This window comes from Belonocnema kinseyi, chromosome 8 (assembly GCF_010883055.1).
Source record: "Belonocnema kinseyi isolate 2016_QV_RU_SX_M_011 chromosome 8, B_treatae_v1, whole genome shotgun sequence".
Classification (NCBI taxonomy): domain Eukaryota; kingdom Metazoa; phylum Arthropoda; class Insecta; order Hymenoptera; family Cynipidae; genus Belonocnema; species Belonocnema kinseyi.
Window position 1 is genome coordinate 120,722,538 of NC_046664.1, and position 9,321 is coordinate 120,731,858.

The following is a 9,321-nucleotide window of genomic DNA, read 5'->3' on the forward strand; positions in this document are numbered from 1 at the left end:
TCGGAGAGTGTCCTTTATAGATGTCACATCCTGAATGCGGCTCTGTGGCACGCCCAGGTATGTATAAGTCTCTCCAGCGCAAAGGTGTCGTATGGCGCTTCTGTCAACGAACTCAGGATCTTCAGGGATGCCATTAATTTTTCCTCGCTTCGAATAAACCTTGGCGCATTTGTCTAACCCAAATGCCATTCCAATTTCCTTAGTATATCGTTCGACAATCCCCAGAGCTAGATGCAGTTGCTCTCTGTTTTTGGCATAGATCTTAAAATCGTCCACGTAAAATACATGAGTGACCTTGTACTTTCCATCTGCAGGTTTGCCGCACAAGTACCCGTCGGAATGGCGCAGTGCTAGAGATAGTGGCAATAATGTAAGGCCAAAGAGGAGTGGGCTGATGGTATCGCCCTGAGAGACACCTCTCTGAAACGTGACCTTGTTAGTTGTCATACGATTTTTGTCAGATGAGATAGTAAATCTGGTTTTCCAAAGCACATCTATCGATGAGCAGGTTCTCCCGACATCCGGCTACGCCTTTCTTTGAGCCTCGTTGTTCATACATTTCTTGCCACACAGGTTCAATTGCCCGAACAACCCTATCATTTAGGATAGCTGTGAATATCTTATAAAGCGTGTTCAGACAAGTTATTGGCCTGTAGTTCTTCAGGTCAGTTAAATTGCATATTTTCGGCAGGAATATTATACGCCTTTCCACCAACCACTCTGGAATCGGCTCTTCCGACTTCAAATATGAGGTGAAAATACGGGCCAAATGCTGATGGATTGAAGAAAACTTCTTCCACCAGAAGGTTTTGATACAATCTGGTCCCGTTGCGGAATAGTTCTTCATTCCTCAGAATACTTTTTTCAACTCCTCGGTAGTGATGGGTGGGCATTCTTAATCAGGTGTTATGAGGGCAACACATAACTCCTTGAAGCTATTTATATTTTCTGAGTATTTGTCCAGTTTATGCTGAACTTGGTAGACTTCTCTCCAAAATAATTCGACCTCCTCTGGTTTGGGTGGGTATTCGACAGTTACTGGAGGGTCTTGGAAGAGTCGAGATGGGTCAGAGAGAAACTGTTGATTTTCTATGACCCATCTCTCCCTCTGCTCTAGACTTCTCTTAGCGTCAGATAGTGTCCGTATTCTCTCAACAATATGCTGCCTGATTGTCAGCAGCTTTGACTTGTTAAGTGTGTGATAACAGGTCCGGAGTTCGCGCGCGAACTTTCGAACCTTGGCGGTAAAATTTCTGCCAGATGTGATGTAGTCAATCACACATTGAATGCGGGACGCGTACTGTCTTGCCCAGCCTATCTTTATGGCAAGTTGATGCATTCGTCTTTTGGTCTTATGATCAGCCGTTGGTTTTCTTTTACGGTTCGCATCGGCCAAAGCTCTCGCCGCATTATACACATTCAGCCAGATCTTTAGGCTTGAGAGAAACCTTGGTGTTGATGTTTCTCGGGGTCGTAAAGCATCGCTCTTCATCTATTGGATGCCTACCCGCGGTTGGTTTTAGTGTCGCCTCTCTTTCCTTGTTACCGGCTTATTCTAGCTGTGGTAGAGTAGGCGTTTCACTTACATAGCCCCTTTTACGGAGTAGTTCAGCATGGTTTCGCAGACTTTGCTGCGAAAAGTGCGATAGTTCCGGGTGTTTCTCGTACCACAGAGCATACAGCCGTGCTATGTAACCCGGTTCACGGGCCACACTCGCATCGTACCACTCTAGCAAGCCGTGATTCAGTTGCTCCGTCCATTCAAAGGACGCGAGATCCCGCCGATCCATCGCATTGAATCCATTTTCATTGGCTCCCCCAGCTCTAAGTTGGTCGGCATTGTTGGTCGACCCATTGCCCTTCGGTTTGATTGGCCCAGGTTGTTTGTGCACCTGAAGGAGGGACGGGAATGTGAAGATGACACTATATGAATTCCAAGCTAACACACCGCTGCTAAAAGTTCGTGACCTTCTCAGCATAAAACACCCACCAGCTATGACTCAGTTAAAACTACCCCCCCCCCCCCCCCCCCCCCCCCCCCCCCCCCCCGCCCATATTAATCAAAGTTTCGTGGAACTGTTGCTGTAATTAAACGCTTCACCCTATACGCTTTGGGAGACTCTTGTAGTCAATTATTGGAGATGCAGGAATAGGGCACCACAACTGCGATGTAGAACACAAAGCGTTAGAAAATTCGATTGTCAAAGTCGGGGTCATTGAGGTTAGGGACATAATTTAGAAGTCAAAAACGGCAGGATGCTTAGGAGACCGTATGTATAAAGTTGAAATCATAAAAATAACATTGGAAATAAGCAAATTCAGTTTATGGAAAAATGACAAAAGTAGCAATGAAAGTTTTAATTACAAAATTTTGTTTGAAAATGCGCATTTTTTTAAACGAGACAATGGTACTACTTTAGTTTTAAGAAGTCTTTTCACAAAGACCAAGCGCGTAGAATGAGGTTATTATTATTCTTATCAAGCGCGTGGTGCGAGATAAATATACCATCGAGCCTGAAGCACGAGGATCAACATTCGCGCGCCTGCGGCGTACTTAAACTGGCGAGCGAAGCGAGCCGAGCCTGAAGAAAATGTATTTATTTTTTATTGATCTAACGTTTGAGAGATGCTGGAATTCAGAACAAAAGAAAATTCTTCATCTCGTTGCATTATCTTCTAATAATCTCCAAAAAGAGCCTCTCAAAGCGTTTAGGGTCGCGACTCTAGTTACACCAAAAGCCCCACGAAACTATGATTAATGAGGGGGTAGGGGGTTTAGTTTTTAACGGAGTGTCATAGCTGGTTGATGTTTTATGTTGAGAAGATCACGGCTTTCAAAACCTTAAGTTCAGGACACTAAAAGAGTCAGACAGGCAAATACGTAAAAATCTGTTTTTGGATTCAAGGGTTCTCAAACAGATTTTCATAATTAACCGGTTGGGTGCGTTCAAATTGTTCTTAAATATTCAGAATTCGCTTGCTCTTTATTTGTTTTCCACTTATTTTTTACTTATTTCGTAAATGAGTAAAAAATAAATTAAAATTATGTGAATATAAAAGCGTACGAGTGACTTCTAAAAACGAAAGTCCAGAGCAGTGATATCAGAACGCGGATATATCTGGCATGCACTGGTACAGAGTTACTGCACCCAACCGTTCCAATTGAAAAATTTTTAATTATTCGGAATTATTCACGGACTGGCGTGGGCAGCAAAGGAATCACATCCGGTCTGGTTTAAGTCAATCAATCAATGTAGCAGATAAAGCTTCTAAATGCCTTACACTCAGAAAAATGTTTGTTTGAATCAAACAACAAAATTTGTTTCAAAAATAGAATCAGACAAATTTTTTGCATTAATTAAAAAAAGGTTTATTTAATTTTAAGAAATAAAAACTATTTGCCTTATTGATTGAAACAAATAATTTGTTTAGTTCAATTTGTTTGATTCGAACAAAAAATTAACTTTTATTCAACAATTCATTTGTTTAAAATCGGTTTATTCGAATTTATAACAATATTTGCTTGTTTCAAACAAAAAATGCAGTATAAAGCAGTATTTGATTTTTAGGGCGTTTACCTTGGATATAATTGAAGATTTCGAATGCGAGTAAGTCTTTTTCAATACTATCCTCCTTTCTTTATAAAGATGATTTATGAAATCAATCACTTTTTTTCTATTATCATTATCATTGTATAATTGAAAGCAGAAACACTGATAACTATAATACATTCAATTCAAATGTCTAATTCTAGTACATTTCTCATTATTCTAATTTATGATTATTTTGTTCAGAAATGAGAAGTACAAAGTTAACAATTAAACAGAATTAAGCTCCGGAATGAATACGTGTTTCTGGTTTTACATATACAACGATAATTTTGATTATGAATAAACATATTATCCAGCTTATACATTATTTTTATAAAGAATGCTCAATTTTGAGGTTAAGCGTAAGAACAAGATTTACTTCACTCGAACAAAGTCTATAATTATTTAAAAAATACATATAATCAATGTAAACAAGAACTTCACTTATTTTAAATCAGGGATTTATTTGAACAAACCAAAAATGTATTTGAACTAAACAAATGAGGACAAACAAAAAATGTATTCGAATCAAACAAACATTTGTTCGACCCCATATTAAAGAAATAATTTATTTAATTCAAACAAAATTTGTTTGATTAGAACAAACATTTTTCTCAGTGTATCGATATGCGTCCCGGAGCCGATCCAGCAAAGCACTTTGTAAAAAAAATGTTTTAGTTGTTTATAAAAATTAGCAAAGATGTAGCCTCCGGAAGCTACGACCACGATCGTTCACCAACAATCCATTCCAACGTAACCGGAAGTAATACGTAATCCGACGGGTCACTACCCACAACACCAGGAGACGATCGAGTGGGGATAATCACTTAACAAAAACCAAAAGTGAAAGGAATACTCACTTTAAATTAAAAATCCAAACATACTAATTGTTTTTGAATAGTACACTTGATTTAAATGGATTCAACAATCGGAATAACTATATTCGACAGAACTATACTCAACAATTTTTTTCACTAACAATCTGAAATCTTTTGGGCGTGCTTATCATATTTCTGTCTTTCTCGCGCACTCAGCTCAGAATTCCCACGGGTGTCCCCATCCCTATTAAATAATGATAAAGTTATGTATTGAAATAGGAGAATTTTCATATAACTGGAAAAAAGTGATTATTGTACCAATATACAAGGAAAAGGGAGACAAAAGCTACAGAAGAAAATATATGGGACGTCAGTGAATTTATGCGAGGAAGATCATGTTCGGATCAAATGTTTAGCTTGAAACAGATCACAGAACGAAGTTAGATCGTAAGAGAAAAAGTCTTTTGTACATTTCTTAACCTAGAAACAGCGTTTGACAAGGTGGATAGAAGTAAACTTTATGAAGTCCTAAAAGATAACGGACTCAATGGATGGTTTCTACAAGCAATAACAATAATATATGCAGTTAGTTAAGCGAGTGTAAAGGTTAATTTGAAAATGAGTGACTGGTTCGATATTACTGACGATATTTCGATAGTTCGATATTATTGACGCCATGATGCCATGGGGCAGTAATAATCGGTTGAAGTAGCTCTCGAATAATGTGAATCTTGTATTTGTCTCCTTGAAATTTGTTTATGAAACTAATATGGAGTTAAATTACAGAGTTAGGCAATCAACGTGTGATAATTTACTCAGAAAATGCTTGCGCGTGTAATTGGATGTAACCAATCGAAGTATTCTGGGGGGATTCCCTGCCGATGAAAACGCACTGAAAAAGCAAAGAAAAAGCACTGGTCAGTGCTGCCAACTCAGTGCTGTTTCTTCAGCACTACCTGTACCGCTAGTTTTCTATACCTGGGTTCCCCTTCAAGTGTCGATTTAAATTTTTAAAACGGTACATCACTCAATAAATCTAGGCTGTGAGGTCTTTAAAAAGGTGGGTTAGTAGTATATAATATGTTGTTAGTGAAAATCGGTGTGACTATGTTAATGCGACTAGGCTACCAAGTAGACCAGCTAAAAGAGATTAAAAAGATAAATTTGTAAAATTTTGAAATTATCTACGAGAAGGTTAGAAATTCAGAATCTACGGGATTTGATTATTTCAGATATCCAACTTTTTCTTTACTATAGCGTATCTCGTTAACAGAAGTGTTAATAATTTGTAGAAAATTCTAAAACAGGAGTCGGTTTGGTTGCGGCCAGGTACTGTAGATAACTCTGCCCGCCCGTTATGTGACACATACAATCGGAATATTACATGAGCGTCCCATCACTACTGACCAGTGGCTGTTTGTGCTGAAAATCAGCACAAACAGCCACTGGAAAACGCACTGGCGGCCCAGTGCCTTTCGCCAGTGCGTTTTCAGTGCTTTTTCATCGGCAGGGTTCTAACCTCAAAGTGTGTACTGACGATTTACAAAACGTTGACTTTTGGCAGCATGTGTTAAAGCCTGCGGAATGTGTTTCAAAGCAGTGTGGTACCTGTATCAAAAACATTAGTCGCTGCCGACAGTGCTGCGAAATTAAAAGCCGTATCATAAAGAATTCTATGAGAAGATGCGGAAAAATAAAGACGATACTTTGATTTTCTGCTGTCGTTCTAGGGCATGTTCGCCTGAAAACTCAACGTGTAGCGACAAGGACACTAATGTGGTAAACTTTTCGTCTTTCAGAGAGATGCTTGACAAAAGATTAGACAGGTTGGAAGAAAATATTGATATTAAAGGTCAAGCAGTCGACAAAGGGATTACTCAGGTGGAAAATTCAATTGATAGCATTAAAGAAGATTTAAAGGTTAAGGAGGACAACGTGAATAACATGGATACACGTATATCTTCTTTGGAAGAAAGACTAGATGCCGTTGAAATAATAAACCAGAAAAATGCAAAAAAGTTCAATTCTGGACAGAATAATTGCACAACCCGTGTAAATGAAGTTAAAGAGAGCCAAAGCATCCCTATGAAGTAAATAGTTCCGGCTAGTATCACCAAAAAACCGGGTTTCAAAAAAAATAGCTGGCCCGCCACTTTTTTAAAAAGTGACTTTATCTTGCATTATGCTCTGGTTCCGTAAGAGTTCTGGAGTTCTTTAATAAAAAATGAAAAACTAAAGAAAAAATAGTCAAAAAACAACATTTCCAAAAATACAAAATGTTGACAAATTTCTCGTTTAAACAAACCAAAAGTTCCCTTTACAGTTCTATATTTATCAACAGGGGTCTTACTAAAAAGTCCCATAACATTTTTCGATGAAGTAAAATTCAAAGAACTGTAGCACTTTTAAGAAAATCCAAAATTTTGGAATTCTAAAATATTGGGAGTTCTAAGAGTTATGATCCGAGTTCTGGAAATTTGCATGCTATTTATGAAGAAATGTATTATAAAATTTTTCAATCACGTGAATGTCGAAGAACTGTGGCACTTTATAAAAAACAAAAATTTCAAAATGTTGAGAGTTTTAAGAGTTCTGATGGGAGTTATAAACTCATTTTGGAGAACTCTACAAAAAAGTGTTACGAAAATTTTTGATAAAGTCAAAATTCGAGCAACTATGGCACTTTTAGAAAACAAAAAACCCTTCTGAGAAAGTTTATGGAATACTGGAATTTTCAGATAAAGAATTAGGTTTTAATAAAATAATTCATGTTTAACAACGTATTTCGTCTATTAAGTTGTAAAATTCATTAATTGTTTAATTTCCCACTGCAGTTTAAAATTAATTATTCAACTCGGCATTGATTTTAATGATTTTTTGCAACCATACAAAGATATTATAATAAATACAACAATTTTAGTTCATAACTTTGTATGGGCGGGTACAGAGAATAATTGCTTTTTGAACAGAAGCGTTCGAAATGTAAAGCTTTTCAGACTTTAAGAAACATTTATAAACATAATTTATATATATATATTTTCGGTTCATACATACATTCGGTTCGGTTTTGATTCCTCTAGAATCAAACTGAAGGGCCTATGACAAAGCCACCGAACGCGTCCTCGGGTTGCGGATAGAGGGTCCCTGTACCAAGGGTTTCTGCTGAATATGGTTACAAAAATAAACAGGCAGTCGCGGACAATTGTCCAGGGGTGGTCCCGAAGGAATTAACCCCCAAGCGGAGGTGTGAAAACCGTGCCGAAAGCTGAATGACAGCTGGGTGAGGTGTATAGAACGGTGACTCTGGGATACCGGGCGACCTCTCAGAGTACGCAGCCTTATCCTCGCATGCGGGGCTCTACAAGGATGGACGAACCCCTTTCCCTAGCTTCTCGTGGGAACAACAATGACAACAACAAACATAGTTGTAGTAAGTGCGGTTCAAAACAGCAGAACGCGCAGGGCTCCCTAAAATGGGTCGGCTAACAGTGCCGACCAATCTAGAGCTGGGGGAGCCAATGAAAATGGATTCAATGCGAAGGATTGGCGGGATCTCGTGACCTTTGGGTGGACGGAGTAACTGAATCACGACTTGATACTCTGCTACGATGCGAGTGTGGCCCGTGAACGGGGTTACATGGCACGGCTGCATGTTCTGTGGTGCAAGAAACACCCTGAGCTATCGCACTTTTCGCAGCAACGTCTGCGAAACCATGCTGAACTACTCCGTAAAAGGGGCTATGTAAGCGGAACGCCTACTCTATTACAGCTAGAACAAGCCGGCAACAAAGAAAGAGAGGCGACACTAAGACCAACCGCGGGCAGGCATCCAATAGATGAAGAGCGATGCTTTACGACCCGGAGAAATACCAACACCAAGGTTTCTCTCAAGCCTAAAGATCTGGCTGAAATGGATGACGAGCTTCGTGGACATTTTTCCGGTGAATCCGACCTCTGGGCTATCAATTATTGTATGTATAATACAGCGAGAGCTTTGACCGATGCGAACCGTAAAACAAAACCAACGGCTGATCATAAGACCAAAAGACGAATGCATCATCTTGCCATAAAGATAGGCTGGGCAAGACAGTACGCGTCCCGCATTCAATGTTTGATTGACTACATCACATCTGGAAGGAACTTTACCGCCAAGGTTCGAAAGTTCGCGCGCACTCCGGACCCGTTATCACACACTTAACAAGTCAAAGCTGCTGACCATCAGGCAGCATATTGTTGAGAAAATACGGGACCAGATTGTATCAAAACCTTTTGGTGGAAGAAGTTTTCTTGAGCCCATCAGCATTTGGCCCGTATTTTCACCTCATATTTGAAGTCGGAAGAGCCGATTCCAGAGTGGTTGGTGGAAGGGCGCACAATACTCCGGCTGAAAACAGGCAACTTAGCTGACCCAAAGAACTACAGGCCAATAACTTGTCTGAACACGCTTTATAAGATATTCACAGCTATCCTAAATGATAGGATTGTTCGGACAATTACCTGTGTGGCAAGAAATGTATGAACAACGAGGCTTAAAGAAAGGCGTAGCCGCATGTCGGGAGAACCTGCTCATAGATGGATGTGTCTGCAAAGAGCCAGCATTCTACCAGCGGGACCTATCGATGGCCTGGATTGATTATCGGAAAGCTTTCGATTCTACATTCCATAGACTTATCATCTGTCTTTAGGAAATCTTAAAGGTTCATCCGCAAATAGTTGGGTGCATAGAGAGATTGATGCTGCTTTGGAAAACCAGATTTACTATCTCATCTGGCAAAAATCGTGTGACAACTAACGAGGTCACGTTTTAGAGTGGTGTCTTTCAGGGCGACACCATGAGCCCACTCCTCTTTTGCCTTACATTATTGCCACTATCTCTCGCACTGCGCCATTCCGACGGGTACTTGTGCGGCAAA